Consider the following 17,030-nt stretch of genomic DNA (forward strand, 5'->3'; position numbering starts at 1 on the left):
ACTTTCATATAACACAATTGTATACGTATAAGACTGCGTTCTTCCATACCAGAAATGTTTTAATAGTAAAACTAGTTATGGTGATTCTCCTCCTTTGGCCCCCTGCACACGGGCGGAAATTCCGTGGCGGGATTTCCCGCAGAATTTTTGCCCGTACACTCCTGCATAGGATTGCATTACAATACGCAATCCTATGCAGACGGCCGCGATTTGTCTGCGCGAAATCACGTGCAGAAAACAAATTGCGGTATGCTTTATTTCTGTGCGGGGCTTACTCCCCGGCCGCCAGCTCTTGTCTGCGCATGCACCGACAGTCGGCACATGAAAGATCCGAGCCGCGGTAGCAGGTGAGTGCCGCGCTGCTCTCTGCAGGGGCTCGGGTCGGGTCCTGCTGCGAGGATTCTCGCAGCCGGATCCGACCCGGCCGTTTGCAGGCGGCCTTTAGGTACCTATTTCCCTGAAAATAAGACCTACCCTGAAAATAAACCCTAATTTTCCAGATTTTTGAGGATGCAGCAGGATTTTCGAGGATGCCAGAACTATATGCCCTACTTCAAAATACACTTGAATACATGCATTTTGGGCTGACAATCATTTTGCAATAGGGTTTCATTTAAAAAAAAATCTCTGTATGAGAAAAAAAAACAAAGCTGGAATTGATTTATTTTAAAGATATTATATCACCAACAACCCACATGACTGTAGCTTTCACTATATATAGACACTACAGTCCAAAGGTCCTTTAATACGGGCAGATAATCTATCCCTCCTAATGACCACTGCATGACAATGTGCATGTCGGTCAGGGCCCGATCCTTCTGCGTACACTGGCAGTCCATCTGCTGCATGGGGATGATAAAATGATTGTTTATCCCCATGCGGTTGTCATTGATTGGCTGCACGAGTTTCCGTTCACACGGGAAGATGTGCAGCTAACTGGCGAATATTTTCATGCTTCTCTAAACAACAGGATTGGACGAAGAACAAGCATTTGCTCATTCATCGCCTTCTCATTCATCCTTTTACATGGCTTGATTGTTGGGGGAACAAGTGTAAGAACGTTCAAGCCCATTCATTGGCCCTTGTAAAAGGACCTGTAGTCTCAATAGGTGATCCATTAGTTTCCTTGACTGATGGAGTTCTTATCTCTTCTCTCCTGGCTCTTTGTCAGCTAATTTATGACCATAACAAAGATAAACAGTCTTGTGGTCATAAACTAATAACATGCAGAAGAGGAGATGGCAGAGGGAATCTAATGGCCCTTTTACATGGAACGATCATCATTCATTTCCTCATCATTCATTTTCTCGCTTGATCATGGGAATCTAAATGATATCACTAAGTGTAAATGCTTGCAGTAACTGAACAAGGAACGATAATTTGTTTGCTTATCATTCATCTTTAGTTTGTACATAAAAGGCGAACGACAATCACCTGTGTAAACAGGCAGTGTTCATCTATGACTCTTTAAAGTAGCCACTTCTAGTTGAGGTCAGCTTCTTTCTACAATTGCATTCAGATATTGTTAAGAAATTTCCTCCGAACATTGTTGCAGAAGCTCCCACAAATGTGCTGCACTTGTAGGTTGCTTTGCTTTTTTTTACCAGTTTTTAGTCTTCTGTCCTGTTCATCCCAAATTAGCCCAACGGAGGTTTAAAGGGGTTTTCCAGGGAGAATGCTATTGATGACCTATCGTTAGGATAGGTCATCAATTGTTGATCGGCTGGGGTCCGTCGCTCTGGATCCTGACCGATCACCTGAGCTGGCGCATGCTGTCAGCACGACTAGTACACAGAGGTCAGAGCTGAAGCAGCGGAAGTCTCCGCGCCGACCTCTGTATAGTGGCCAGTACTTGTAACTGCAGGCACGGCTCTCATTAAAAACAATGCGAGCTGTACTTGCAGAGACTTCCGTTGCTTCAGCTCCGACCTCTGTGTATTCATGACACTGACAGCATGCACCCATTCAGCTGATCGGTCAGGGTCCCAAGCAACGGCCCTTAGCCGATCAACTATTGATGACCTAAGGATAGCTCATCAATAGTATTCTCCCTGGAAAAGCCCCTTAAATCTGGAGACTTTGCAAGCTATTCCTTACTTTGAAGCCTAACACTTCTTCTCCTCTTAAGTAGTTCTGGATCATTAAGAAGGTTTTGGATCATTGTCTTGCTGTAATATGAATCCCTGACCAACTAGGCGTACACCAGAGCGTATTGCATGGCTATCAAAATGTTTTTAACTTACTTTTAAACCTTAGAATCCTTTCACATTATTTGCTGGACTAGAACTTTGTTAATGTGAAAAATTACTGGAAAACTTGAGGTGTTCTAAAGCTTGTTTAACATCCTTAGCCCCAAAGGGTCAGAAACCCACAGCCAATGCAAATCCGTTTCAGAAATCCAATCAGTTCATCACACGGATTAGCCTGATTCAATGGCAATAATCCGCTTGATTTCTTCGTCAAGAATGAATGTCTCAGTTGTTGTTTTCTGATTACTTGAATTTTGTAGGAGCTACAGTGCAGATTCAATAGGATCGTAAATAAACACATTCTCCACTGTGAAACATGTATAAAAAAAAAACAATTGAGGGTCATTCACAACTTTTTTTAGGCCAGGTGTTTTTTGCCTAAAAAAGATGCAAAATTTTGTGCTAAACCTGCTTGCCCAAAAATCTACCAACTTTTGGTCTTTTGCACTGCTGTCCACCACTCTCCCTAAAAGGGGGTGTGGCTTGTTGGAGGGAGGCATGGCTGCCTCAGGGCGACACATTTACTTATAACTGTACCAGAAATCTGGCATTAATTATACTACATTTCTCCATAGATGCATGAAGGAGCTGAGATGAGAAAGTGTGCACCTCTGCATATTTTGCGTGCACCGTGCTCGAGTGTAAATAATAATACCGGCATTTGAAATGCCAGTTTTTAATGTTTCCCCCAATGTTTGTAGTGCCTTTTTTTAACCTCCTATGGCCCCGTGCACACCGGCGGAAATTCTGCAGCGGGATTTCTTGCAGAATTTCTGCCCGTGCCCGCGCCCGCCTGCATAGGATTGCATTGCGAAACGCAATCCTATGCAGACAGCCCTGATTTGTCCGCGTGAGAACACACGTGGAAAACAAATCGCGGAATTTCAGTGCGGGTCTCGTAGTGGCCTGCACAGAAATGTCAGTAGTTACGGGCCGGCTCCGCTCTGAGCATGCCCTGGCTGGTCGGCAGCCGGCGCATAGCAGGAGACGGAAGACGCCGGGAGCCGGTGAGCCGCAGGGCTGTGCAGGAGCACAGGTCCGCATCCAGCTCGAGAATTCTCACAGCAGGATCCGACCCGGCCGTCTGCAGGCGGCCTATGACTAACATCTGACTACAGCGTTTTATTGTTGCAAAAAGAACGTTGGAAAAAAACATTGCAAAAAAGACAACATTTTTAAATAAATAAAAATAAAAAATGTAACCACCCTTATCCAAACAGAAAATTCCATCAAAATTCCAGAATTATATCTGCGAATGCCAGATGGTGTCATGCAGCTGCTGGCATTGGGTGGCATTGCGCCTCTTATTAGTGGTCTCATTATGCAGCAGCATGGATTGTTAGCAGCATGTTCACCTTCTTGCACTCCAGGAATGTGGGTTATCATGTCAGAACATACCAGCAACAGAAGAATGTAGGAACATTTTTCTTCACTTCAGTGGTTGTCTCGCTTCTATTTAAATAGTAAGGTGTGACTTTAAGAGGAGCGCTAATATATATAGTGCAGTTGTACATTTACTACTTACGGTGTTTTATGAGCCTAAGCATTCCTCAGGGCTTTGATGTCTCTTAGGAACTGAAATGGATTTATGAATCTCTTTGGGTGTGAGATTCCTTCCGTCTCCGTGTTGTATTGATAGTTGTCTAGCGTAATATGACTTTTTATACCACTTTATAAAAAAGATTGGTTCCCAGGAGACGGGTAATCCGTACATCAGGAAATGTACTACTTGTAATGGAGGGTTATTATTGATGTTTCTAAACATTATGGATGGTCTTCACTAGGCAGGCTGCCTTCTTTCCATGTTGACTTACAGACAACCAATAGCGGATAATAGGAGCGGTAGGGGCGACCAACTCGGGGCCACCTAAACTGCCCTTATTATAATCACTGTTCGTATCGGCTAAACTGCACTAATATAATTGCCGCTGCAGCCCCCAGAGGTCCATTACTTTACTTACCAACGTGCGATGTTGGGCATGCAGGGAGCGGACGGCCATGGAATAAGTGATTAGCACGCTGGGAGCATGTGCCAAACAAGTGTTCAGTAGATTGCTTTCATTTATGTGCTCCACTTTAAGAAGTCAACCGTTCTACCTTAAGTCTGACATCTAAAATAGCTACTTTTGAAGTGGTTGTTTAATGGGAGACGATCAGTTTTAGGTTTTGCTTGCTACTGTGATCAGTTGAGTCTGGGGCCGGGCTCACATTGCTGTATGCATAAAAGCCTACTTGACTCACGCAGGGTTTTAGCGTTGTGGAGCCGGCGGTGATCTGGCCTATCTTCACATATGGCAACGTTAATGTCCTGTGCATTACAGCGCGTCTCTCACACTGTCATGCGCAGTACTCCTGTTTTTAAAATTTTGTTTAAAGTTCCCACGCTGTCGCTTCACAATGACGTGTTTGCGTATAGGCGGCGTTGATTAGAGCGCCCATAGAGGACAAAGGACTCTTTTGCGTGTAATATTACGCAATTTTAACACGCAAATGTGAGCGAAACAGCGTAAGGCAATGTATTTGCCTGCGAATTACCACATATCATCCCAAGCATAATACGTGGCAATCTTGCGCTTGCGTGAGCCCGGCCTTAGGGTATATTCACAGGGTGGACTCTGACATAGATATTTCCATATGGTTTCTGCCTCTAAAACTACGCATATTTCTACAGGGTATTCGCAGTAGATTTTGTGAATGGGCAAAATCTTTGCGGAATTTCCAATGCGATTCCACACAGAAATACAATGGAAACTTGGCACGCAGACTTTGGTCATTGACCAGACTAAATCTGTGTGTAAATACGCAGCCGGATATGTGGCTTAGCCGCAGATTTCTGCTACAGTTTTAGAGGTGGAATCCACCAATTCTACACTTCTCTAGTAGTGACTGCAGTATTACAAGATGACAATTCAGATGATTGGCAGTCCATGTTGAGTATGGTCGAACAGTTCTGGCTCAGTGAGAGGAGTCCCAAACATTGGACCTCCATATATGACGTCTTCCTGCTACATTAGGCTTTCAGACAGGGACTGTATTTGTGAGATAAGTCTTTTAAAAACAGTTTTGAGTTAAAGTATAAGCGGGTGAGTTGAGGGTCTATTTGGCATTTTTCTAAACATGTAGTTCTAATGACCGGTGAATGGGATTTTCTGAGTTATTAAAAAAAATTGGTAAGTGCAGCGAAAAGTAGAAAACAAGAATAAAAGCTTGACCTTGAGCCATCATCCCCGCTGGGCTTTGCTTACTTGGTGCCATTTCATATACATGTTATCTCTACAGTCATTCACTACCCCCAACGATAGTGCTAAGGCCGGTGACTGGCTGCAGTGTACACACATATATATGGAACATCACCGCTGTAGCCAAGTAAAATCTAGAACGGCAGCGACTTGAAATGCTTTTTTCTATATAGTATTTTTTATTCATTTTCTTCCATTTTCAGAATTTTTTAAAAATAAGATGGAGAACCCCTTTAAGAAAAGAGACTTAAACATTAATATTCTATTACACGGGAGGGAAAAACTAGAAGTGCTGACATGTGAGATTCATTCCCGTCCTCTTCCATCTGCTGTGTGGGTGGTTCCCATAATCATACACAGGTTCTCTACAATGCCAGCTTGCCAGTAGGTCTAAAATATGTCTGACACTTCTCTATGGAAGTACGGTCCTCGCTTACAGGCTGGGCTCTGTGACCAGAGGAGATCTGCCTCGGAGCACAGACGGCCCAGATTGTCTTAAGTGCTCTTACGTGAACATAATCTGCACAGCTTGTCCTCATATTGGCCGGGTAGAGTTGACATATGTACTCTAAGTATTGTTTTTGTTTGATTTGCAACTGGTTTCAAGCAGGATCAACCTACAGCATCCTGTTTCCTGCAGAGCTGCATCTCCGCATCGCACTGCAGCGTGTATTTCCTGTGATGATGTCTTCTGGGGCACCTTAATTATATTTAGCTGATTACATTTGGCATAGCCCCTTTTTTTAGCTAGTTGATGTAATCTCATTTTTGCACGTGGGCTGCTAGTTGTTAGCATTCCTATCTCAGTGGAAAGCTGGCGATTCACACTAGATGACTTCCACTGAGCCCTCTCTCTCCTGAACACCTCAAGACCCTTCTGATAAAAGGCCGGACTCGCATGAAAGGGTCGCATATACGCAGTGGAAGACCTGCGAGCCATCGGGGAACGTAATTGTGAATGGTTGCATAAGATCGCGGATTCGTGTGCTTTTTAATGCATTGATGTACACTTATGCACAGCGCATCATCCACCCGGAAGAAAACTCACAAGTAGGGAATGACATTAGAACATCGCACTGCATTCGATGATTCTCTCATACTCACACTGTCTCTCACAATCTCATACATACACACTCTCACACTCTCTTTCAACCTTTCTTACACGGTCTCTTACTCCACTCTCTCTTTCACTCTCTCTCATGCTTACACCGTCTCTCACTTTCACTTTTTCACTCTCATACACTGCCTCTCATACTCTCACACACACTCTCTCTTTCACACTCTCATACTCGCACTCTCTTTCACTCTCATACTCACTGTCTCTCACACACTCTCTCTCATACTCACAATGTCTCTCACACTCTTTAACTTTCTCTCAATCTCTTTCACTCTCTCACACTTACTTACACTCTTTCACTCTCTCACACTTACTTACACTCTTTCACTCTCATACTCGCACTCTTTCACTCTCATACGCGCGCACTCTTTCACGCTCATACGCGCACTCTTTCACGCTCATACGCGCACTCTTTCACGCTCATACGCGCACTCTTTCACGCTCATACGCGCACTCTTTCACGCTCATACGCGCACTCTTTCACGCTCATACGCGCACTCTTTCACGCTCATACGCGCACTCTTTCACGCTCATACGCGCACTCTTTCACGCTCATACGCGCACTCTTTCACGCTCATACGCGCACTCTTTCACGCTCATACGCGCACTCTTTCACGCTCATACGCGCACTCTTTCACGCTCATACGCGCACTCTTTCACGCTCATACGCGCACTCTTTCACGCTCATACGCGCACTCTTTCACGCTCATACGCGCACTCTTTCACGCTCATACGCGCACTCTTTCACGCTCATACGCGCACTCTTTCACGCTCATACGCGCACTCTTTCACGCTCATACGCGCACTCTTTCACGCTCATACGCGCACTCTTTCACGCTCATACGCGCACTCTTTCACGCTCATACGCGCACTCTTTCACGCTCATACGCGCACTCTTTCACGCTCATACGCGCACTCTTTCACGCTCATACGCGCACTCTTTCACGCTCATACGCGCACTCTTTCACGCTCATACGCGCACTCTTTCACGCTCATACGCGCACTCTTTCACGCTCATACGCGCACTCTTTCACGCTCATACGCGCACTCTTTCACGCTCATACGCGCACTCTTTCACGCTCATACGCGCACTCTTTCACGCTCATACGCGCACTCTTTCACGCTCATACGCGCACTCTTTCACGCTCATACGCGCACTCTTTCACGCTCATACGCGCACTCTTTCACGCTCATACGCGCACTCTTTCACGCTCATACGCGCACTCTTTCACGCTCATACGCGCACTCTTTCACGCTCATACGCGCACTCTTTCACGCTCATACGCGCACTCTTTCACGCTCATACGCGCACTCTTTCACGCTCATACGCGCACTCTTTCACGCTCATACGCGCACTCTTTCACGCTCATACGCGCACTCTTTCACGCTCATACGCGCACTCTTTCACGCTCATACGCGCACTCTTTCACGCTCATACGCGCACTCTTTCACGCTCATACGCGCACTCTTTCACGCTCATACGCGCACTCTTTCACGCTCATACGCGCACTCTTTCACGCTCATACGCGCACTCTTTCACGCTCATACGCGCACTCTTTCACGCTCATACGCGCACTCTTTCACGCTCATACGCGCACTCTTTCACGCTCATACGCGCACTCTTTCACGCTCATACGCGCACTCTTTCACGCTCATACGCGCACTCTTTCACGCTCATACGCGCACTCTTTCACGCTCATACGCGCACTCTTTCACGCTCATACGCGCACTCTTTCACGCTCATACGCGCACTCTTTCACGCTCATACGCGCACTCTTTCACGCTCATACGCGCACTCTTTCACGCTCATACGCGCACTCTTTCACGCTCATACGCGCACTCTTTCACGCTCATACGCGCACTCTTTCACGCTCATACGCGCACTCTTTCACGCTCATACGCGCACTCTTTCACGCTCATACGCGCACTCTTTCACGCTCATACGCGCACTCTTTCACGCTCATACGCGCACTCTTTCACGCTCATACGCGCACTCTTTCACGCTCATACGCGCACTCTTTCACGCTCATACGCGCACTCTTTCACGCTCATACGCGCACTCTTTCACGCTCATACGCGCACTCTTTCACGCTCATACGCGCACTCTTTCACGCTCATACGCGCACTCTTTCACGCTCATACGCGCACTCTTTCACGCTCATACGCGCACTCTTTCACGCTCATACGCGCACTCTTTCACGCTCATACGCGCACTCTTTCACGCTCATACGCGCACTCTTTCACGCTCATACGCGCACTCTTTCACGCTCATACGCGCACTCTTTCACGCTCATACGCGCACTCTTTCACGCTCATACGCGCACTCTTTCACGCTCATACGCGCACTCTTTCACGCTCATACGCGCACTCTTTCACGCTCATACGCGCACTCTTTCACGCTCATACGCGCACTCTTTCACGCTCATACGCGCACTCTTTCACGCTCATACGCGCACTCTTTCACGCTCATACGCGCACTCTTTCACGCTCATACGCGCACTCTTTCACGCTCATACGCGCACTCTTTCACGCTCATACGCGCACTCTTTCACGCTCATACGCGCACTCTTTCACGCTCATACGCGCACTCTTTCACGCTCATACGCGCACTCTTTCACGCTCATACGCGCACTCTTTCACGCTCATACGCGCACTCTTTCACGCTCATACGCGCACTCTTTCACGCTCATACGCGCACTCTTTCACGCTCATACGCGCACTCTTTCACGCTCATACGCGCACTCTTTCACGCTCATACGCGCACTCTTTCACGCTCATACGCGCACTCTTTCACGCTCATACGCGCACTCTTTCACGCTCATACGCGCACTCTTTCACGCTCATACGCGCACTCTTTCACGCTCATACGCGCACTCTTTCACGCTCATACGCGCACTCTTTCACGCTCATACGCGCACTCTCTTTCACGCTCATACGCGCACTCGCATTCATTGACTTCAATGGAGGCCGTCCGCTCAGTATGCACGCTAATAGAGTATGCTGAGATTTTTCTTCCGCTTGCGGAATACGCAATTTGTACTCGCAAGTGTCAAGATAAATTTGAAAGTACATGCCTTTCGACGGCCCACGTTTTACTATGGATCTTCCGGGCGGGAGGCGATTGCGGAATTGGCAATTCTAATACGTTTGTGTGAGACTGGCCAAAGCTTATTCTCCAGTAGACCAATGTATCGGGTGGGTTGAAATCCTACATAACCCGATTCTTCCAGAGATGCTCTTCCGCCTGGTCTGACATTGGATGTGGAGAGATCCAACTGCATGCTGGGTGTTACGACAACTGCAGGTACTGTGCACACCTTACATTCAAGGGAATAGGGAACATGCAAGATACTGGAAGCCACATGATTGCTTAAAGGGGTTTTCCCACTACCTAAAATTGCTTCACAGCCACTTTGTACTTCATGGCTGCTGTTGACCAGGTCATGTGACTACTGTAGCCAATCACTGGCTCTAGAAGGTCACTCATTGGTTGCAGCAGTCACATGCCCTGGTCAACAGCAGCCCGGAAGTGCAGAGTGCTTGTAAAGCAATTTTAGTTAATAGGAAAACCTGTGTCTCTCCACACCTAATGTTACATTGGAGACTATCCCTGCAGGTACACTTCAATGGTCCTGTTAGGCAGGACGATGACCGCCACTTGTCCCTCTGTGCTGTCACACGGGAGTGAGGATCATTGGCATCGCTCACAGCGGCATGTAAGCGGAGCGGGCCGGGGAGAGTTCTCTCACCTCCATTCATAGTAAGCAAACAGTTGTTCAAAAGTGACCGACTGCTGTTTACACGGATCGGCTTGTCATTCAGTTTTCTCGTTTGGTCGCTGCAGGCATTTACACGGGACAATTATTGTGCACATCACCCGTGGGAATCTGATCGCTAATCGTCCAGTGTAAAAGTCTCTTCACTCTTGGGGTAATGTTTGGCGGTCCTGGTGTATATAGGGTCTCTAAGTGATACTGCCAAAACTTAGAATGGACACTACACTTTGAGACAATTGTGTTAATATAAGATCCAATGTGATCACTAGCAAAAGCCCAAATCACTTGACCTAAAATGACCTTTTTGTGCTGAAAATCCCCTTTAAAGTGCTGACCACTAGGAGTCGCCCTCCTTTCTAATTTGCTGTCAGGTGAAGTCCATCTCTAGTAAGAGATGACAAGACAGCGCAGGAAGTGGAGGAGGGTGCTGACTCATGCTGCCCCCACACTGGGGATCGCTGGAGGTGAGGTATGACGCACATCTGTAGACCTTCTTGTCAAATTGAAAATTTATGTAAACAATGAAAATAGGAGTTAAAAAAAACCCTTTTCAGTTAGCCAACTGGTCCGTACCTGATATGTGTACTGTGCATGTAAATATCTTGTAGCAATACCGGTATGAATAAATTATGAAACGGTGAAAACTGTTTTTCATAAACACGACAACCAATATTCCTTAAATTAACATTTATTGGAAAAGTGCAGTTATCCAGCAATGCGATAAAATAAACACAACTTCACTATTCTATGATTATGTTTACAATTAGACGTTAAATAACTATTTGGCTAAAGAATGGCTATGCTGCTTAAAGTTACCATTTGCGCTGCGTATTATGCTCGCAAAATTTGTGCATGTAATTCGCAGCGAAAGGAACCTATTGACTTCCATGGGTTCATTCACATGAGCATATTTTGCACGCATATTTCGTTCACGCAAAAAACCCCAGCATGTTCTATTTTCGAGCGTATTGCGCACAAAGCTAGCACATTAAACTAATAAAACTTAATTTTCCAGTAAAATCAACGGGTGCAAATACAGTAAAATATGCACATGCACGCAAATACACAGTTCAAATGCACATGCAAATAAGCCCTTGTGAAGCCAGACTTAAGGCCCATTTATACGCAAAGATTATTGCTCAACATCCGTTCAAACAATAGCATATGAGCGATCATCGTTGCATGTAAACGCTGCGATCGTTCACTTTCTGGCTGAACGATGATTTTAAGGTGAGCTTTAAAATCCATCGTTCAGCTGGAGAGAGATAACAGGGACCGCACGCTGTGTTCTGCAAGGGTATCAGAGATTAAATTGTATTCTGCCGACAGCCAGCCCATGCGAGAACAATAGAGCTGTGTGCAGAGCTCAGACCACATGCTGTGTTCTGCAAGCAGCTCCCGGAGGCCCCTTTACACGCAAATGAAGCTGATCAAGTGTTAATGGACATTAGTGTTCATTAACACTTTATGCAAAATGATTGCTAAAGCTGTCAATCTTTCGATCGTTTGAAAGATTGTCTTTGCGTGTAGATGGGCCCTTAGTCTTACAGATTGCTTGTTTCCGACTAACCTAGCATCGTATACGGTACATTGCATTAGTTTCAATGGTGAGGGATATAGAAGATCAATAAACTAGCGCCAAAATGTTAGCTTTCAGTTAATGGGCTTACTATTAATATGACTAAATATAACACGTTTATTACATCAATAATTGTCCAGCTGACTCATAAAAACTGCTGAGTTGTTTTTTGCATCGACAGCCGAATCTTAATAAATGTTAGATAACTCTGTTTTAAAGAAAAAAAATGCTTTTCAAAATAGAAGTGGTAATAGTTATTTTTGGCCAAAACAAAATCCAAAGTGAATGAATAAGGCCACCTGCAGACGGCCGGGTCAGATCCGGCAGCGAGAATTCTCGCCACGGGACCAGACCCGAGCGCCTGCAGAGAGCAGCGCGTGCTCACCCGCGCCCCGCAGCTCCGGATCTTTCATGTGCCGGCTGCCGGGCAGCCAGCGCATGCGCAGACCGGAGCCAGCGGCGGGTGAGTGACGTTACTGTGCAGGGCTCTGCGAGCCTCGCACAGAAATAGAACATGCTGCAGCTTTTTTCGCGCGGACAAACTGTAGCCGTCTGCCTAGGATTGCGTTTGCTAACACAATCTATGGCAGCTTCCAAGAGCGGAATTTCCGGCCGTCTGCAGGCGGCCTAAAAGAGAAATCTAAATCCAATCAATATTTGGAGTGAACACTCTGCCTTTAAAACGGCATTGGTTCTTCTAGGTACACTTGTACACAGTTTTTGAAGGAACTTGGCAGGGAGGTTGTGCCAAACATCTTGGAGAACTAATGGTTGTTGCTACTCCTCTCTGGCCACCATTAGTCTCCGTCCCTCTCTCCCTTTAGAGTGTAGCACCACATCTGTCTTCCTCCTTCACAAACTATCACCCCATTATACACGTTGGCTTTTATAGTCCATTGCCAGGACCTAGTGGTGAGGTCATTACATTGGAAAGTCAACTTGACATCTTCTGGTTCGCTGATTCCTAATCTTGCTGCCCAGCCTTTCGGCTGAATGCTTGTGCGTCAGCTTAGTTCTTTAATATGCTGACTATCCTGTCTCTTAAAGTGCCAGTAAGTAAGCCCCAAGTACATGTCAGATGCACACCTAGTAAGAATAAATGAATACATTTTACACCTATGTATATTTTATAAAGGAGGGGTATACAATGAATGCTACACCTATAGAAGTCTAGGAAGTTGGGGGAGAGACTCGCAGCAGCTAATGAAGAATAAGAGATGGAGGCTGTAGAAGGTAAAACGCAGGATGCAAGTCATATGAGTGCCAGAAATTGTACACACTGCTCCGCTTATTCTGAAAAGGCATCTGAGAGTGGAGGTAATTATTAATATATACACTTCGACTAATGTAACTGTTTATTCTGTTTATACTGAGCCTCGTGTGGCGCAGAGTGTAAGCTCTCGCGTACGCCCTGAAGGCTGCAAGTTCGATCCCCGCATGATTCAGGTAGCCGGCTCAAGGCCTTCCATCCTTCCGAGGTCAGTAAAATGAGAACCCAGCTTGGTGGGGGGTAATAAGTAATTATTACCTGAAAGCGCTGCGGAATAAGTTGGCGCTATGCAAATACCAAGATTTATTTATTCTCCTTGTATTTAGGAAGCCAAAAAAAACACAATAGATTAAGAAAACTTCCATGTATTGTGGATGATGTTGACAGTTTTACTTACTACAATGTTATCAGTGAGCAGCATTATGTATTTGGGCCTAGAGAAGGTTTTTATTGTACTATATCTTTGTGTACTATAGATTATTGTGTACATGAAATTATTGATGACCTCTAGTCTTGGGGCAGTTGTCGGTCATTATGGTTACCGTATGTCTTCAAAGGGTTTATGGGGAATAAAACCAATTAAAAAAGGCTGAAAATGGTTACAAATAAAGCCTCCATTAGTTACTTCACTGTTTTTTCACTATTCATTTATTCGCCCATAATCGCTGCCACAATCAATCGTTGGCTCCCTCTGTCATGTCACTAATCGCAATGTTACTGTGGCAGGCAGCGATTCATCATTATGTTGGCCCATACAGAGAGCAGTGGAGGAATGGACAGATCAACCGCGCAGGAATGTTGCAGGAATGGAGTGTAATAGGAAGCTAATGTAAATCGATGTACTTATTCACATGGCTATTAGACCTTTCACAGATGTTTTTTAAAAACGCAGTGTGGCATCTTTCCATTTTGTCTTAGTAATCGTATTCTTTTTTTGTTGGGTAAATGTTACAGAAATGTTTTTGCCCAGCAGAAAATAAAACTAATTGCAATAAACACAAAGGCAAATACTAATGTCATCTGATTGTAGTGTCATCTATAACACGTATTACGGATGAGTTACAATACACTTGTCTGAAATTGGCCTAATAGTAAGGCTGAGGTACAGTAGCGTAGTAATAAAGAGGTTCAAATTAAATCCTTAGTCTTTCTAGTTAAAAAGCCAAAGACCAACTTTGACCACTTGATGTTTCTCATCAGGAAATGCTTTCCAACTTCATGCCCCTTGGAGCCCTCAAGTCTTTCAGTGGGTACACTGAAGTGCTGCCAGACCTTATTTATCTACTTGGACTTTGATTTTGGAGATTTTTTGGTTTGGATCTCCTTACTGGCGATTGCACACAGGTCTAACCCTTATTGGGATAATTACTCGTGCTGTTGATTCAACTCTCTTAGCGATAATGGAAACCACAACTGATCCAAGTGACTCCACTGTGAGTCTATGGGGTCCGTCAGGCACCTCTTGTATTTATCATGCAACAGATCCAACTATGAACCATGGTTTCCACTATAAACAGAAACCATGATGCAGGTGTGAACTGAAGTCCATCTATTGGAACACAACTCCAAAAAGAACTTTAGAGATCCTTTGGTCATGGACAAACCAAGAGGGTAGCACCTCTTTTCTGGCTATGGTGTGGTCGTCTTGGTTTGTCCAGGACCAGAGGATTACACTTGAACTAATAAAGTATCATTGTGAAACTCGACTTTTGACATATGCAATAGGTTGCTCAACTCAACATCTACTGAGGATCTGAAGTATGCTGATCCTTTTGTATTGATGTGGTGACTACTGGGATAAGACTAGGGGGTGGTTTGTTGAAGCACTTTGTTAGGTTATGTTCTCACGTAATGGAATTAGAGTGGAATTTCTGCTGTGGAAAATCTGCAGTAAAATCCATGAAAAGAAGTGCATCAAAAACGGCAACAGACTCCACCCCTTCAATCGAAATGGTGAAATCAACTGCAGATCATGTCAAAGACTGCACCAAATGACATGCATTGCGAAGTGGATCACCCCGAACTCCACTATGTTTGGACGTACCCTTAAGAGTATTTTATTACATTAAGGAAAATATAATGAAGAAACCTGAAATCCACGTTGTGTGCCAATGTAAGGGATGTATTTAATGAAATTGCTCAAAAAGTGCTGCTCAGATGTACCGTACAAAGTGGTTTCAATTTCCTTTACATTATTTTTAACTCCGGCTGTGCTGCAGGAAGTTCTGGCTCATGTAAAGCTGATTGTTGCATTTTTAATTAAAAGACAAGCTTACTGCTTTCATTTGAACTTTTACCCCTGGGAGATGTCCATTCTAAATCCTACCCAATAAAAATAACCCTATTCTTCATAGACTCTAGTTGTCACGCTGTTCTGACTTAGTTTCTTTATAAAGTTACATACCAGGCAAATGCTACGCTGGTCTGAAAGGTAAAACGGCATTGTGTATTATTACTGTTGGATGCACCGCTCTTCAGAGGTTAGCCAGACTCCTCAGTGTAGAAGCCTCGAGAACGATGGTGGCACTTCATAAATAGTGACGCTTCAAAGCATTGACGCATTAAGCAAAGGCCATTTTAATGGGATTTAATAAAACTTTCTATGATAAAATGATTAGAAGACTTAAGCCTGGTTTAGACACAACTTTTATTGCTCAAAAGATGTATTTTTACAGCGCAAGGGGATCGCTCAAATGCTTAGTGATCACCTTGCGCTCCGAGCGGGGGATGCGGAAGACAAGCGGGGCTGTTTGTCTTCTGCATCCAGCTGTTCTCTGCTTTGAGCGCCCGGCTGTTATACAGCTGAGCGCTCCAAGCAGAGGATGCAGAAGACAAGCGAGCGCCGCTTGTCTTCGAGCAGAGAACAGCTGGATGCAGGAGCACCCCGCTATTATACAGCCGAGCGCTCCGAGTAGGCTATGAAAAACAAAGCTGGACCGCTTTGTTGTTCATAACCCTCTTGTCTTGTCTTGTCTTGTCAGGGAGTGGGATACAGCTGAAACAATAGTATCAGCTGTATCCTGCTGTGAATTCCTGATAACTGATCGCTAATCTGTCAGCATGCTGAAAGATCACCGATCAACGACTGCTTAATGAAAACTGCACGATGTCAGTGCAGTTAGACACAACGATTATCGCTCAAAAGATGGCTTTGAGCGATTTTTCAGCGAAAATCGTCGTCTAAAAGGGCCTTTAAGGCAGCCCTCAAACAAGCCAGGTTGACAGCCAGAAACTTGGTCAGCCATGGAGGCTAAGTGCGGCAAACAAAGCCTACAACAAACAGTTTTTTTCAAAATCAAGATTAACCCAACTCTTCTGTTTGCCAACATCCTAGGAGGTAATGAAGCCCAAGAACAATGTGAGCATTCTTCTACTGTGCTCACAACTCGACTTAAAAGTGTTCTTCATAGAAGAGTCACGGCTCATGCACATTCATAAAAGGCCTGATTAGCGGCTAGTTTCCTTGCACAATCGCATACCTAAACCCAAACTTCCACACAAGCATACTGATATCCTCTTATTAACTTGCTCCCACATCTGGACATCATTGTAGATACACATTGTACATCCATCAGCTGCAACATTGAAACTGCTTGCCTAATTTTGTCAGATCCCGCTTATGTCTCCTACACGACAATGACCCATTGAGCCATGGACTCCACAAGACCTCTGAAGGTGTCCTGTGGTATGTGGCACCAAGATGTTAGCCGCAGATGCTTTTACATCTTTTACTTTTCAAGGTGGGGCATTCATTGATCAAACTTGTTTCTTCACCACATCCCACGGTTGCTCAATCAAAT

At 45.1% G+C, this 17,030-nt stretch overlaps 1 protein-coding gene across 1 annotated transcript in view; it reads left to right on the forward strand.

Annotated features, from left to right (window-relative positions):
• The window catches only part of LRRC8D (leucine rich repeat containing 8 VRAC subunit D), an 80,535-nt gene that overhangs the window by 26,660 nt on the left and 36,845 nt on the right, over positions 1-17,030 (forward strand). The gene's annotated exons all lie outside the window — the stretch shown is intronic.

This window comes from Eleutherodactylus coqui, chromosome 3 (assembly GCF_035609145.1).
Source record: "Eleutherodactylus coqui strain aEleCoq1 chromosome 3, aEleCoq1.hap1, whole genome shotgun sequence".
In the NCBI taxonomy this organism is placed as follows: Eukaryota; Metazoa; Chordata; class Amphibia; order Anura; family Eleutherodactylidae; genus Eleutherodactylus; species Eleutherodactylus coqui.